Below are 18,122 nucleotides of genomic sequence, written 5' to 3' on the forward strand. Positions count from 1 at the left end.
AGAAATGAAGGAAAAGGAACAATTGCATTTCATTGAATATAAAGAAAACAGGGTTTGAACACATCCAACTGAACGGAACATAATATCTGAATTACAGACCCTGAAATAATCTAGACAACTAAATAAAATCAAAACCCACTACCAAGACTCCCTCTGGATAGAAAGAGGAGTAGCTTCCCAGTTGTTGACTTTTGCACGTGGTCCCACAAATTGCACATCTGCCTTGTTGGACCCTTCCCCAGCCTGAACCATATTGACCTCGGTGAATAACCTTTCGAACCCCTTCTTCAAGTCCCCATTGGCTCCAATCAGTGGTCCAGGGATCTTTGACAACAGTTGCTTTCTGCTACCCGGCCTGACGAATGACCTAGACAGATGCGGGATTGGCTTTGGCAATGCCCATGCTTTCTTTTTCATTTTCCTAGCTCTTCTCACGTCTGCAATGGTAGGTTTGAACCCCAGACCAAAAGTATCTAGATTCCTTGGAAGGGAGACTGGCTGCACAATACCTTGCAGAGATGCACCCAAACCCTTGCCCGGTACGAAACCGTTTTTCAACATTTCAACAGCTACCATGACTGATGCAGCAGCCATCTTTGGAGTTGGAGCACACTTTCCTTCTAGAATTTTCTCTACTGATACTGTATCGAAAACCTGATAAACGCATGGTCCCTTGCCATCGTCAACCTCTATGAACGGAACAATGGCACCATTGGGCACACACAAATTATCTTCGCCATGTACCACAATTTCCTGTCGATCTCATTCAAACTTGACCATTTGATGCAGAGTAGACGGGACTGCTTTGACAACATGGATCCAGGGTCGTCCCAACAACAGATTGTACGAAACAGCCATATCGAGCACCTGGAGTTCCATAGTAAATTCAATTGGCCCTATTGTGAGCTCAAGCACTATGTACCCGATTGAATCCTTCCCTCTACCGTTGAATCCCCGAACGCAAATATTGTTCTTATGAATTCTTTCATCCTCCACTTGCAACTTGTTCAATGTGGAGAGAGGACAGATGTTCATGCTAGACCCGTTGTAAATCAATACTCGAGTAACCACAGAATCTTCGCATTTCACCGTCAGATAGAGGGCTCTATTGTGCTCGGTACCCTCCACGGGTAACTCATCATCAGAAAAAGTGACTCGATTTACCTCAAATATCTTGTTAGCTATCTTTTCCAAGTGGTTTACTGAGATTTTGTCAGGAACGTGGGCTTCTTTCAAGATTTTCATCAAAGCTCGACGGTGTTCGTCTGAATAGATCAATAATGACAAAAGAGAGATCTGAGCTGGTGTCTTCCTTAACTGTTCCACAATGGAATAGTCTTGCGCTTTCATCTTTCTCAGAAATTCTTCTACTTCTTCCTCAATTACTGCTTTCTTCACCAACACTGGATTATCTTTTGATGTCTTAGCTTTTCTCAACTCTTCGGGGGAAAAGCACCTCCCCGATCGAGTCAAACCATGAGTCTCACACACTTCTTCTTTAACCTCTTTCCCTTGGTAAGTTATTGTCATTCGTTCATAATTCCATGGGACCACCTTGCTATTGATCACTCAAAGCTGAGTTACTGTTTTATAATAATAGGCTCTGTGCGAGCACCCTTCACGATCACAACAGGTTTACTTGTAACCCCTGATACCACCACTTTAGCTTTCTCTGGTTTCACTGCAATAGTGCTTGAAGACCCTTTCTCGGCTACCACAGCTGGCTTATTGTCTACCCCTTTCAACTGGACCATTGATTTTCCACTGGTTACCTTTTCCTTTGAACTGATTTCACTGGAGCAGATCATCATCACTGTCTGTGAGGGTTTGTTAGACTGCCCTACCTTGTGTATCAACTCAATCTCATGGGTCTCATGGTGAGCTGGTAGCGGATTTTGGTTGATATTTGGTGTTTCTGGGGCCAAAATCTCGATTCGATGAGTATTAATGAGCTCTTGTACAACTGTTTTTAGTTTCCAGCATTTCTCTGTGCCATGGCCCAAGGCCCCTGAACAATACTCACAACTCACTGAGCGATCAAGATTTCAGGGAAGGGGATTCGGTATTTTGGCCTCGATCAGATTCAACATACCCAACTGTCTCAGTCTGTGGAATAGGCTGGTATATGATTCTCCCAACGGAGTGAAAGTCTTCTGCTTCTGTAACCTTTCATTCTTAAAGGCTTGATTGGGTCGAAAACCTGTTCCATGAGGGTTTTTGTAGGCTTTTAGGGGTGGATGGGTATTTTGTGGATCTTGGTAGGACTCTGTGGAGCTGGCACACGCCATTGTGCGTGAGCGGGAGGTTGGGTATAGGTTTGTGCGTGATAGACAGAAAAATGGGGATCTGACGGTAGGTAGTAGTGTTGTGGTGGGCTATATGGAGTGTGGGGGTATGTTTGGGGATAGGGTCGAGGCTGGTTGTAGAACGGTGGAAGGTTCCTGGATCCACCCCAAGCTGTCGACTCGATCGTTGCAACATCCTCTTTCTTCTTCTTTCTGAGCACACCCCTAGTACCGTTTTGAATGGAATGAGTGGTTGCTTTGATTGCTGAATAACTCATGATCTTATTGTACTTGAGTCCCTCCTCAACCATGCCTCCCATTTTTACAACTTCATTAAAGGACTTGCCCACTGCTGACACCAAATGACCAAAATAAGTGGGCTCCAAAGCCTGCAAGAAATAATCAACCATCTCGCTTTCTTTCATCGAAGGGTCAACCCTCGCTGCTTGCTCTATCCAACGGAATCCATATTTCCTGAAGCTCTCACCGGGCTTCTTCTCAAGTTTTGTCAACGACAGACGATCTGGGATGATTTCAAGATTATACTGAAAATGACAGGCGAAGGCTTGGGCCAAATCATCCCATGTGTACCACCTGCTATGATCTTGTTTGGTGTACCATTCTAACGCCGACCCACTTAAACTTTGGTTGAAATATGCCATCAGCAATTCATCTCTTCCGCCTGCTCTTCTCATTTTGCTACAAAATCCTCTTAAGTGTGCTACTAGGTCACCATGCCCATCGTACAAATCAAACTTGGGCATTTTGAAACCCGATGGAAACTGAACATCTGGGAAGACATAAATCTTTGTAGGCCACACTTACTTGTCCCCCTAACCCCCTCATATCTCGGAACGATTGCTCTAAGCTTTTGACCTTTCTGATCATCTCTTCATGCTCGGGATTTTTGGGCGGTTTCTTGGTCTCCACCGGGATATCAAGATGAGAAGTGTAAGGATATGGTTCTGGAACTTTGAAGGTGGGTTCAGGGGGATAATACTGGTTGTCGTGTGTCTAGAACATAGGTTCACTAGAGGATCGGTGTAATGTAGCAGGTGGAGGTGCCACAAAAACAGGTGTAATTGGTGGAGGAGGGTATGAGACTTGTTTGGGTGGTGGAGCTTGATAAATATGGGAAGTGGCGCCATGACATTGTTGGTAGAGGGAAAAGGCTGGAGATGAGTTCATAGTAGAAAGCTCCGGAGGTTGGACTGATGGTGGGATATGAGCAGGATTGGCGTGAAAAAGCGGTGGTGGATTCCCCTTTGCCGAAGCTTGGTACATTTCAACCATTTGTTGTTTCAGCTTATACATTTCTTCCCTCATCGCATTAACGTCCATTTCTTCCACCTCTTTCAATGGGTCAACAATACTTGTTTCCGGTTCCTGGTCAACCATATCCAGCCTGTCTTTAGATCGGGTATTGTAGGAGTGAGTTGCCAAAATGCCAGCCAGCTAACCACCTTCCTGGACTTAATACATCAAACAAACAACCTTGTTAGCGATCAGGCTTTAACAGATTGGTAACCGCACATTGAGCGTGAATGCACCTAAACAGTTAAACGTCTCTATTATGTATTTGATCGGTTGCATGCGTCATCCTGGACTTTTCTTACTTTCAATTGCAAACATCCCCTTTTCTTTTCCTTTCCTTTCATTCCTTCCTCTGTTCTCTCTTTGTTTTTACTCTCTCTTATTTCTTATTTTCTCTCTCTTTTGTTTTTCCGCTCTTTTCTTTACTCTCTTTTATTTGGTTACGGTCGAATCCTATGGAGATTGCCTACATATCATGACCCTGCATGAATCAGACCAAGCGTAGTTCTTGTAGATAAGTGCGAAATAAAACATTTTGGGATTTTCAGTTTTCATAAAATAAAGTAAAAAAAAACAACGGATGCTTCTATTACAAACTCAAAATTAATTCCAAAACACTAACCGATTGCGAGGCAAAGATGAAATACAGACTCCGAAAATAGACCTCATACTCCAACAGACGAAAACACAGACTAGGAAACAACTCGACAGACCCTAGCAGAAAGGAAAACTCAACATGACTGACAGACGGTTAACAAAAGGGAAATGTAGACTCAAGCGAAAAAAATCATGAATACATCAATGCTCCTGGTGCCTGCGGGACATCATTCGGTCTCGCCGCGGGCCTATATGCAAGCTCCCTTTGAAGTCGATCCAAGTCATTCATTATCTGTTTGACAAACGTCATTACTGCTGCAAAGAAGGTAGTGCGGGTCATATCCTCACAAATCTGGCACTTCATAACGATGTAGTCGGCAATGCTTCTAATTCTCTCTCTTATGGAACCCTTTTCTTGTAACAAACGCCCAATCTGCTGGGCCCTGGCTTCCAAGAGTTTGCTCAGCCACATGATTTTGCTCCTGAAGTTGTTGCAAATCTATTTCTAATTGCGCCAATGCGGTATAACAATGTTCCCTTTCAACTTTGAAGTCTTTGGCCTGTTTGATCATTTTGTTTTCCGTGGCGATGACCCTTTTCTTTAACCCTGCGACCTTATCGTCGTACATTTCAATCAATTGCTTAACCAAGCGTACTCGTTCATCTGCATTTTTAGCCAATTGCTTTCGAGCCTTGGCAATTCACTTTCTGCTTTATTCAAATCAAAACTGTAGTCATTTACTTTCTGCCTCAGGTTAGCTATGCGTTTTTCATCCCTGTCACTTCGGACTGGATTTTCTGCCGCTACTTTCAATTTCTGAATTTGAGTTCGAAGGGCCTCATTTTCTTTGTCTAGTTTTTTCTTTTCTCCTTCATCCGCCGCCACTTGCAAGCTATTATTGAATTGAAGTTCTCTGACTTGCCTTTCCAACTTGCTTATGGTAGCCCTGTAATCGTTTTCTTTGGTCAGCCAATCCCATTGCACTTGAGCTCCGTCGGTGAATTGTTGGACATGGGGTCTCTTTGCGGGCCTGTCAGGCTCATGTTGAACTCGAGATCTTTTACCATACCAAGCAATATAACTGGGCTCCACCTCGCCTCTGGATAGGTCTCGTACTTGAGTGTTGGGCCCTAAGAATCTGCACTGATGCCAAACCCGACGCACTTTTTCTTCTGGAAAGGCTGCTTTTGGCATTAACTCAATGACTTGCTGACTCAAATCGTCATTGTTCGGGATGGTCTGGTATCGGCCTAACTGACGTAGGACTTTGTGTGGAGCATAAGGCTGGATACTCCGAAGACCCATTAATAGCAAAAAACACACCTCAACCGACATATAGATTACTTCGTCGACTGAAAGCCAACCGAATGTCCATTCGATCTTATTTGCGGTCAAAGATCTCAGATGAGCATGCCATGTTTCCGTACCATCTGGAAACTCATAACCCTCTACTCGCTTTTCATGTTTTTCAATGCACTCGAGGCCAGTCATACCACAATTCAAGTATTCGGGACGGTGGCAAAGGTGTTCCTCCATCCATATTTGTAATAGCATATTGCACTCTTCAAAGAACTTTGCTCCTTCTCGACAACGATTAAGAGCTCGGTAAATTTCTGCCAAGATCAACGGCACTATAGTCCCATTTGCCTTTTTTATCATAAAGTCAGCTATCCCTACTAGCCCCATCTCTATGTTCCCGTCTTTTCTCGGGCAAACCAAAATACCCAGGAACGCCACTATAAAAGCTAATCCTCTCCGAGCTTCCCACATGTCTTGATTCCTAGCATGAGTAAGACCAGTGTCTGGTGTTTCGAAGCCACGGGGATTCCCGTATCGTCGATACAGAAAGTAGAAGGTACAAAATCCTTTGGCCAAATTTCCATCTCGGATGTCCCGACTGATGCTTACCAGGTATTGACTTCTGAGATTCCCTTCAAAACCAGCATAGCCTGCTATCTCTTCTAGCGTAGGAGTTAACTCGAAATCCGAAAAGTGGAACACATTATGTGCTAGGTCCCAAAATGGTATCAAGGCCTCAATCACGTCTTTTCTGGGCTTGACCTTCAAAAGCCCAATAAGACCGCCCAATGCTTTTGTCATAACTTTCCTACTATCGTCCCCCAAATCATGCCACCACATATGTAGCTCCAAAGGGATCTCTTCACGAACTGAGAAAGGTTCATTTTGATTTGTGCTCATCCTGCACATTTATTAAGGTGATTTTAATTAAAAGAAAACCATGACTCATTTTGACTTAAGAGAAATGACCAATTTTCAAAATTTCCACAAAACATCCGGCCTTGCCAACATGGCCTTTCAGCACTTCGAAACGAAGATTTTAAGGTTGTGTCAGCTAACTGGCCAAAACCTTTGAAAGTGACAAAAGTGGTTGTTCTTGCAAAAACAGCCTTTCGGCACCCTTTTAGGGACATTCGGCTATTTCTAACAAGATTGGCATCACCCTAATTATTTTCAAATTAAAGTAAATTTTTTGGGCTTTTGGGCTATTTTTGCAAAAAGGAAGTTGGACCTGATGGGGGTTGCCTACGTATCTCACACCCTGTGAGAATCAAACTGGCATAGTTCGGGCAAGCAAAACAAACTATTTTTTGAAAGCAAGACTTCTTTTTCTTCATTTCATTGGCAAAGAAAACTATTTTTTGAAAACAACAACTTTTTCTTCTTTTTTTTCATTTCATTGGTAAATAAAACAAACTATTTTGAAAACAAAACCCCTTTTTCTTCTCTTTTTATTTTCTCGAAAATTCGGCAGAGTTTCAGCACTATTTGGACATTAGTTTTTTTTAGAACAGGCAATTAACTCTCTTTAACCCTCATACTTCTATTTCTCTTTCCAATATTCATAAGCCGATCAGCATGCAAGTCCGAAGCAAATAAATGCACAAGTAGCAAGTAGGATGCATCAGGATGGTCTTTTTGTTTCGGGTGCACCTGTCATAGACAGACCCAACCCCTGTGTTGAGTCTCCAAAGTCAAATGCACATGATGCAACAAACGTTCATATTAGGGATCCGGCATGAGGTCTTGTTATACTAGATTTAAAACCTGGGTTTATTGTTCTAGACCTGGCTTACCCGAGCGGACAGCTCGAGCCGAAGGGGGCAGCGTACCGGAAATACAGAAGCTTCGCCGGCTTTGCAACTTGTCCGAACCTCGTTCTAAATTTGGAATATGACTCTAACAGAAAATAAGTCACACGAAGTGCACACTTCTTCATGATTTAGAAGACTCGGAGAGAAGAGGTATTTTGCAACAATTTATATACAGTTCACGGAATATCAAAGCGGTAAAAGCAATCAATTAGCACATTAGGCTCAAATAAGGTAACAAAACCAGATAGTGGATAAAGCCAACTATAACAATTGTTCTAAACTCGAATTCTTGAACCCTGAACCAGAGATTCTGGGTTCGATCCCCAACAGAGTCACCAGAGCTGTCACACCTCCTTTTTTACTTACACCCCCGGAGGAGGGTATAAAGGAGTTTTCCCAATTAAAGGACAATCGAAACGGGATTTATTAATAAATTTAGAGTCGCCACTTGGGAGATTTATGGTGTCCCAAGTCACCGGTTGAATCCCGAATCGAGGAAAACATTGACTCTGTTTAACAGTCCGTGAACCAGAAATCCAGGTAAGGAATTCTGTTAATCCGGGAGAAGGTATTAGGCATTCCCGAGTTCCGTGGTTCTAGAACGGTCGCTCAACTGTTATAATCGGCTTAATTATCTGATTTTAGAACATTTTGAACCTATGTGTTAATTTTAACTTTAAACCCGCTTTTATTTAATTTTTAAAGAAGATTGAACGTCGTTTAAAATGTGCCTTTAGATCGCACCACATGAATGCACCCGCGGTCCGAAACACATTTTATTCAACGTTTTAGGATTTAGGGTTGGGTCACATGAAATGCGCACCCGAGTTTAGGAAGATAATATCATTAAAATACGCGCTTAAAGCAACTAGACGTTTCAGCTTAGCGAGGGCTATGGAAATTTGCTAAATGACGCGTCTCGAATTCTAAGGATTAAATAAAAATCAGTTAAACGAGGGCCGTACATTTTACCATTTTTGTTTGGCATGGCACATCTCGAATCATTTTATTAAAAAAAAACTTTGAACTAACTCATGAAGGCAACGAGCCACTAGTAACATATAATACAGCTCACCCCAGACTAATTAATGAGCATCATTAACTGATTAAAAGACATGAGGGAATTTCTAACTATTTTAAGCCAATGTTTAAACTAAACTTTAATAGCCAATGAGCTAGTAACAAGCAAAACCAATATTTGATTGTGGAGGGCTCAAGCTGGCCGTGAGCCCATCAGTTGACTACCCAGCACGAGAATCAGATGGGCCCAACATGTAGCCCAGATTGGTAATCTAATTGCTGGAGGGGAAACTGATCACAACTGGGCCAACGATAGCGGCCCGATTTTAAGATTTAAAACTAATACCTGAAGTAAACTATATTGTTATGTTAGAGTTTGAACAAACGCCAACGACCTTGAGCCAAGGCAAAGCACATTCTTTATGCTAACATACATACTGACATGAAGTTGAGATTCTTAGTTATTATCAACTCATATGCAGGTCGTTTTCACCATTTAAAGTCACCAATTCGAATTTCCAGTAATAAAGAAAACAATTTAAAGTTCAGAAAAACTTCATTTATCAACAATGGCCTTGGAACTGCCTAGCTCCAGACCTTGGAAAGAAAGCAGGCACTGGTTGATTTAACTTAAAATAAATAAGAGACTTTCCTATATTGCAACATAACACGCTTCATGCTCAAAGAACAATCGATCTTCTACATCCTAAAGTCAGAACTTACTACTAATCAGCATTAAAACTACAACACTTAGTGGCTTCAGTAGAGTATTATAGCCACTCGAATCAACTATTAAAATACACACAAGTTAATCAACAGGCTCACGTAAATACAGAACCAAATAATCTGAAATAGATTGCCATAAAACATGGTGCCATCAGCATTCTAATTCTTATTTCAACATGTCATTTGAGGTCGAATGAGTACCTGGTTACAGCAAAGATAAACAAAAAGCTTGAGAATCGGCTTAGAGTAATACAAGACTAGCAGGTGTAGCAGCAGAGATCAGCAGAGATCAACAGTAAAACCAAATCAAACAGCTTTCAAAGTCCCAGCAATTTCAGCCTTTAAACCATTTTTACCCAGATAAAACAAGAGTTCTTTGAAGCCTTTTAAAATTCTAGTTGAAACTAAACATTAGGGAGCAGATTCAGAACCAATTCCCACCCCAAGAGATATAGAAATTTCAGGGTATTTTTCAGAATCATTCCCCATCCCTTTGTGCTTTTCTGCCCTTTTTCTCCTTTATTTTTAAAATCTCCCTTGAATGTCAAGTTAGGATGCCTTTATAGGCAAGCTATTAGGGTAGCCTAGAAGAATTCAGATTTGCATTTTTACCTTTTTTCAATTTGGATTTTAGCTCCCATACCCCTAATGCAAATTTCAGAATTTCAAAACCAGTCTCAAAACCCCTTTCCTGGAAGCTTCCTAAGGTTGTTACATAAGATTCCCTAAACCAATTACCTAAATTACCCTTTAACCCGCTGAAAATTACTTCAAAAATCCAAACGGGTCAAATTGACCCAAGGATATAGACCAAATTAAACGAGCTACATTTGCAAGATGGGTCGGCAGCAACTAAAAGTCCAAATCATACATTAAAATCTCTAAATTCTATAAGCCTTTGAAAGGCAGCATAAGCCAAGTACGGGAATAATTTTCATAATTAAAAACCAAAACTAAATTACTTCTAATTAACACAAGTAAAGGGAATTAACTAAACTATTAGACGAACTAATTAACTAATTAAGAAAAGATTCTGAATTAACCACGCATAAACAACAAAACTCTGGAACAACTAAGATAATCCGAGAAGAGGAGACGAAGCAGAAAAATACAAGAAAAGTTAAATAATAAAAAAATAACAAGTAAGATACCTAAAACCGACCCGAAGCAGACTTGATAAACCTTGAAGGACTCTTCGATTTCTTGACCGGAATAGACCCTACCGTGTGTTTCCACGCAAAAACACACGAATAACGTCTATTAAGGTCTTAAATCTTCAAATGGGCCCGTTGATTTGGACTTTGGGATTTAGGGTTCTTCTCTTTAGATCAAGATTCGAGAAGTTCCCGGGAGATTCGAAGAAAAACCAAGTTGAGATTTGGACAGAGGAGAGTGAGGAGGCTATAGGGTGTATTTTGGTGGCGTATGGAGGTGGCGCCGCCACCGGAAGGTTGTGGAAAAGGGGGCGGCGGTCCTTAGGGTTTGAGGACAGGTCTCTGAAGACGGGGGTGTTGGAACGATGAAATGAGGGAGGGGGGTAGGGTGCGTTTGGACATATATATATATTAACCCCCCTCCCCCCCCCGTTCTGATCCGTTGGATTAGGCAATACCAACGGCCCAGATCAAGCTTGCTGAAACGACGTCGTATGGTACTAGGGTTGTTTGGACCGGGTTGGACGGTCTGGGCCTGGGTCCAAAACTAAAATTAAAACCTAAATTAAATCCTAAACCAAATTATCCTATCAAATTAAATTAATTAACCCTAATAATCGTTACTACAAATAATTAAAAACCAAATTAAAGGAAAAACTACCTTAATTCAAAATAAAAATTAAAAGTGCAAAAAAAACTATTTTTATGATTTTTCCCATTTTATAAAATAACTAATTTGTCAATTAATCCAAAAAATGTAAAATTAAATCCTAAATGCAAATGCAACATATTTTTTGCAATTTTAATTAATTAAATAAAAATAAAAATGCACAAACAAATGCAAGCAATTACCAGAAAATGCCACAAAAATTCCCAAAGTTGCACACATTGACAGAAATTATTTTGTTTTGAATTTGTTGGAGTATATATCGGGAAAAAATCACGTGCTCACAACAGATGCATTTGGTCTTCTCACCATGGCCGTTCATGAAGTGGGGGATGGACATCGTCGGACCCCTACCAACAACACAAGGTAAAGCTAGTTTTTTTTATGACTGACTGCTTCTCAAAATGGGAGCGCAAGCCTTCGAGAAGATAAGGGAAAAAAAGGTCATTAATTTCATCTGGAACCATATCATATGTCGATTCGGGATTCCCTCCGAGATAACGTGTGATAACGGGAAGCAGTTCATCGGGAGCAAAGTAACAATATTCCTCGAGGATCATAAAATAAAAAGGAACATGTCAACACCCTACCACCCATGTACAAACGGTCAAGCCGAGTCCACAAACAAGACCATCATTAAAAACTTGAAGAAGAAGTTAGAAAACGCAAAAGGAAAATAGAGAGAAATGTTTTCCGAAGTAATATGGGCATATCGAACAACTCCAAAATCAAGCACAGGAGAGAAACCCTTCTCTCTGGTATACGACTCTGAGGCCTTATTATCGGTCGAAGTCAGAGAGCCAAGCGCCAGATTTCGACATGCCACCGAGAGCTCAAACAACGAGGCTATGACTGCATCCCTCGAACTATTAGATGAAAAGCGAGAAGATTCACTGGACCGAATAGCCGCCCAAAAACAAAGAATCGAAAGGAATTATAACAGGAGAACAAATTTCTAACATTTCAGAGTTGGGGACATAGTCCCGAGGAAAGTCACCCTAAACACTCGAAACCCTAATGAAGGGAAGCTAGGCCTAGGCTGGGAAAGACCGTACCGCAACCTCGGAGCTATCGGCAAAGGGTCATATAACCTTGGTACCATGGAAGGCGAAAAGCTTCCAAGCAATTGGACCAGATCGATGCTCAAATGTTATCACTGCTTTGGTGTCTGGTGGAAGACACCAAAACATCCCACGACTCAATGACCTTGGGTTTTAAAGTATGTGTTGCACTCTTTTCCTTTGATCGGATTTTTATCCCAAGAAGGGTTTTACCGACAAGGTTTTTAATGAGGCGACATCTATATGCTACATAAGGAGGACTTAACAAGTATTAAAGGCTCCTCTTCAATCAACCTCGAATACTGGGGGCATCCCCCCGGGAGATCACCTCCCCGAAGAAATCAAGATGACCCAAAGAAGGTCTCGATAGAAAAATGATGTATCGGGCCAAACGATCAAGTGAACCGTGTCCGCAAAGAATGATTGAACCCTCGATGGCGAAAACTATATATACTTGTACCAAGTAATCAGAGGATTATTTTCACCATCAAAACGATTTGCGATCCGAAATAAGATTATTATTTTTACAAGCAACGGCCTCAGGGCGAGAAATTTCTCGAACTCTCGGGGACTGACATCAAAAGCTCGAAGCCGTAAGGCCTCCGGGCCGGAAACTTCGAGCGCGTAAGTCCTCAAATGAGGCAATGTCAAGCTTACAAAGAACGGCTCCAGAGCCAAAAACTTTTGATGTCTCGGGGACTGTCGTCGACTGTTGCCCCGTCGAGCTATCAAAAATCCGATGCCATAAGACCCCGAGCGGGTAACCTCGAGCCCATAAGACCTCTATGAGGCAGTATCAACAATGTAAGACCTCCATGAGACATTATCAACAATGTAAGACCTCCATGAGGCATCTTCAATGCTATAAGACCTCCGGGAATGCCTAAATCTGTAAGACCTCAAGCCAGGTATGAATTACATTTGTACCAACTAACCTACCTGTAAGACCTCAAGCAAGGCATTAATTATACTTGTACCAAGTAACCTATTTGTAAGACTTTATGCAATGCATGATCAAGTTTATAAGACCTTACTGTACGCGGAAAAATCAAAGGACTTGATTTCTCGCTATCGAGCCGCTTCGGGGGAATGCCTCGAGACCCCTAGAACATGTAGCCATGATCGAGTCCCCTCCCTCCGGGCTCGTCGGGGCCCGACTCAAAGAAGACGGAGGACGAGGCTATAATAGAAGGGGAAGTTCCCTAAGCACACGGCTAAGTCTGATAGGGTCGGCCTATCTAGAGCCTACGCCGAAGTATGGAATCTAGCTGTCACATCTCCATACATTACAATTAATGCCCATGTACTATAGCCGGGTTACAATTAAAACCTTGAGCGGAAAGCAATACGTGGCAAGAGGAAATTCCTCATCATATGACGCATCGCTGGCATCGATACCTCCACTCTCAAAAGGATCAAAGGGTAAGCGAACAACATCTTCGGCCAAGTTTGATTAGACACGGTGGAGGGTTGTACTAGAATCTGCACTCTAAAACAGCAGGAACCTATCAAACCCCGGAACATCGCCTACACACCCCACGATAAAGAAAAAATACCTACTTCCTTCGTTGTTTTTTTACTAACCTGTGCGTAGACATCCGGCCAGGGCGTTTAGAAGTGCTAACTCTGCCTGAGGACCCCGAGGCCTTACAAGAACCCGTCATGCTCCTTCCCTTCGATCGGACTTCCACCCCAAAGCTACAATCAAACGATGAAGGACACCCCCCTCTCTGAAAAGCGTCGACCGCTTAGAAGGGACGGGGAATGACAGACCGAGCTTCAATAGGGAATCATTTACCAGACCAAACGGTCCAAGGAGCTGCGCCCGCACGGGCCGAGCTCACAACAATGAAATGATATGTATTTACGCCAAGAAATAAAAGAACATCTTTTAGCATCTTATACTCCGAAAGAGGAAATTTTAGCATACTCTCAGCAAGGATCCCTCCACCGAATGCACCCCGAAGTATTCGGAGACTTGACGTCAACAATTTGGCGATCGCACGACCCCAGGGTCGGAACTCCGGGCTCATAAAGCCCCAGCAAGGTAACTTCGAGCTCACAAATGACGGCCTTCGAGCCTAAGCAAACTCGATGACACAAAGACTATCGCCAATCGCCTTACACTAAGAAACCCGAGGTTGTAAGACCCCGAGCGGGCATACTCGGTATAACCAGATCTATTCTACATGGCAACACAAACTATAAGACCTTAACAGGCATGACAAAACTGTAAGACCTCAACAGGCATGACAAACTATAAAACCTCAACGGGCATGAACAATTTTGTAAGACCTTACTACAGGCATAAAACTCAAAATCCCGAAATTTAGGCTATACGTCGCATTTGTAAGAATCCCGAAAGGGCATACCCTCGATGTAGATGCCTAAACTATTACTCGGGATTAAAAATGGCTCCGGCCAAACATATATGACAATGGTCAAAATGGCTGATTTAGCCAAATTAATGCGACTCGAGGACGCCTGACCGTCGCTAAACAAAATTGCAGGCCACTACTTCGAATATACTTCGTAAAACAAGCTTCCCTCAACAGGAAAACGAGCTTCGACCATGTCAGCTCCAAATAAAGAGGCTTTGACCTACTCAACCTATTAGCTAAAAACCTTTCGAGGTGCTCGAACATCGCCGCTAACGACTTGAAATCGAGGTTCTTCTCGAACCGACAATGGGTCAGACAAAATTATTTCAAAAAGACCTTAATGAGAGAAATACAAAAGCCTACAAAACTCCTATGGGCAAAAGCTTAAGAGCCATTGTCGCTAGCCAAATAAGCCTTTGGGCTGCACACTAAAAGGTCTCAACGACCGAACAGCATAAGAGCTTTTGTCGCCAACTTGAAAATTGACAACTTGAGGATTAAAATGAGCTCGAGTCATAACCCGATTTGGAGACCGGATCCAAAATAGTTAACTATACAATCCTCTGGGCCGCATATTAAAAGGTCCCAACAACATAACAACGTAAGAGCCACTATCGCCAGCTTGAAAATCAAAAAAACTTGAGGGTCAATTGAAGCTCGTGTCGCAACGCGACTCGGAGACTGGACCCAAAATAGTTGAAAAAACAAATAACCAAGGGCGAGAAATAAAACCCATCGTCATCCGCCCATACAGACACAAAAAACTTGAGGGTCAATTGAAGGTCGAGTCGCAACGCAACTTGGAGACTGAACCCAAAATAGTGGAAACAACAAACGCCCAAGGGCGAGAAATAAAAACAATTATCATCCGCTCATGCAGGCACAGGAGACTGGAGGTCTGGTAAGCTCGAGTCAAGGTCGGGATCAAAGATTGAGCCTAAATAGCTGGGCAAAGCATAGAGTCCCCAATACCTACTTACGACAAAAGTCGCACTTAAAAGCATCCGGGCCTACCTAATTAGCTCCGGACCCACAAGGTTCCCCTCAAACACCGAAACCAGCCCGCCTAGTCAAAAGCAATGCATAAAAGGATACGGAAGAGATAAAGCTTCAAGTTTTCCCCTATTTTATATACGCAAAAGGCGTGCTTTCCATCTACAAACATGTTCTATAGATATCAAATACAAAATTAAAAAATGACGGAACCTATGATCCTCTCCAAAAGGCTACGGCCTGCCGGCCCCAAATTCACTCTCTGAGATGTCAGCAAGAAGTAACCGAGCATCGCGCTCGTCCTCCCTTGCACGAGCCAATTCCTCCAAGAGAACGAAGCCCCTAGGGCCGACCTCATCGAGTACCTCTCTGCGGGATCTACAACGAACGTACTCTTCGATCCTCTTCTCACGATCGAGGGCCCGCTTCAACTCAGCCTGGGCGTCAGCTACGTCTTTCGCATGAATCCCCGTCTCCTGATCAACCCTGGCTCGACTCAATGACACTTCAGCCCGAGCATCGATTATCTCAGCCCTAACTTTTGATAGATCGGTCTCGAGCTTCGCGATCATTTCTGCTTGAACTGAAGCATTGTCACGAGCCAAATGGAGTTGGACCTCGAAGGTGGGAACCTTGGCCGAGCGCTTTTCTCCTCTAAAGCTTGAACTTGCACTTGAGCCCTTAGTTCACCGCAAGCATTCCTGACACGGTCGGCTTCGCCCTTAAGGTATTCTAAAGTCTTCGTCTTTTTCTACAGCTGAGATGGGAAAAGGAGTTAACCTTAAGGGTCAAAAGGAGCAAAGCACGTACTACAAAAGGTTACCTGCTCCATCAATTAGCTCTCGTTATTCGAGCTCCGGTACGCGTCATTTCGTCAATGCACCAACTCAACCTCCTTCTCCTCGCTAAGGAGCTTAAAGGAATCACCCTCATCCAAAGCTTCCCGAAGCCTGGCCTCTTGACGGAACAGTTCAGATCTTAGCCTATCACAGGCCTGCAAAAGAAAAACTTGATAAAAACGGAAGACGCGAAATACTGGGATGACTGCGCCAAAGCTCACCATGAAGTGAAGCCGGCGGACTTCCTCAAAGGTGGAGCACACTCCTATTGGTCTTGCCTCTTCGGCCCTAGAAGAATCAACCTCGGGCAAAGCATATCCACTTGGAGGAACCACCATCCTAGAATCAAACACTCCGGGAATAGTAGATTCGGGCAGTGCCCCCTCCTTGAAGGTACGGGCCCGTTGAGCCCCATTAAAACCTCCACCACACTGTGGGTACAAATCCCATTTATCACCATCGTCCCTCAGCTCGGAGGTCGATGACTCTTTTCCCTCTTTGGAAGAGCACTGCCTCATCCCAAGGAACCACCTGGTACCTACAGCGGCAACGCCGATACAAAAGAAAGGGGAAAATGTCATCTCATGTATACGAAGTCAAAGGCAAAGGCAGCATGCACGCATACCTTGGTATCTCGCTCCCCATTTGATACGGAATACAGCTCACCACCTACACTCATCGCAGGTCTAATGGGTCACCACCCTCTGGACCCAGCCGGGCAGATCGAGAACTTCGCCCTGCGTCCATAAAGTTGCTGCAAAAAAGGAGAAGCACAATTACTCAACTGATTTTTTGCTATAAGCAAAATATGAGAAATCCCCAGACACGCGATTCACATGCGTAATTCCATCCCTCGAGAAATGGCGTAAGCTCTACGGGGATGATGTCAGCCGTCCAGACCCGGACGGACCAACTGGCCCACTCTCGATCCCTATCATCTTCGTCATCGATAATAAAGGGCATGGACGAACGGCACCACAGAGTTAGCAGGCCTCAGTGATGAAAGGGTCGGTACAGCTTGACGAGGTGACTGAGCGTGAATTCAAGCCCAGCCTTCTCCGCAAAGAACCTCATCATCAGCACCACTCGCCAAAACGACGGGTGAATCTGTGCTAAAGTAACCCGATACTTCAAGCAAAAATCAAGCACGACCCTATCAAGGGGGCCAAATGCGGAAGGATATAGGTATACACTCAAGAATCCATCAGTAGAGTCTGTAGTGCTCTCATCGGGGGAAAGCGCCTGCAACGTTATCTCTTCGCTCCATCAGCAGTATCTCCTCACCATCTCCAGATGTTCCTCTTTTATCGAAGACATGGTCTTTAGAGCAAACTCACGTAGATCCCGAGCGCCAGGAGTGGCAATCCCCACTCCTTGCCGGGCAGGCCCCGAAGTAGTTGTCGTGACTATGGTAGAATTGACAGTCTAAAGCAAGAACATGCGACAACACTTTTTGCGCCTGAAGAAATGAAGAACCCTATGACAAGGCCTTTTGAAGAAGCCGAAGCCGCCCCACATATATGCGGGAAACAACGACGATTCACCTATCCGGAGTGAGCCACGGGAAGCCAATGGTCTCAACACAGTTTGTTGGGGTGATACCCGACCCCAGAGGTATCCATCGCCGAGAAGCCAGGCCTCAAGGAGTCAACCGTATTGTCTCCAGTTTCGAGGCATCATCCGACCTCAAGGATCACCGCCAAAAAATAAGTCAGGCTTCGGGAGGCTTTCAACGTCATCAATTGACTCAAGGCGGTACCCGATCTCATGGTTTCCTTTTCTAAAAAGAAAAATAAGCATGAAAAGCTCCGATAACGAAGGCTCTAGGAAGGGTCGAGGCAGCGCCTGAGTACAGGCAACCTCTCAACAGAAGTCTATCCCCTATGCTTTAAAAAGCTATCTGCATCAAGTTCAAAAAAGAGCCCCGAGTACCCAAAGCTGACCTTCGCTCAGGTTACCGCTCACGAAATC

This window comes from Nicotiana sylvestris, chromosome 3, assembly GCF_000393655.2.
Source record: "Nicotiana sylvestris chromosome 3, ASM39365v2, whole genome shotgun sequence".
Taxonomy (NCBI): Eukaryota; Viridiplantae; Streptophyta; class Magnoliopsida; order Solanales; family Solanaceae; genus Nicotiana; species Nicotiana sylvestris.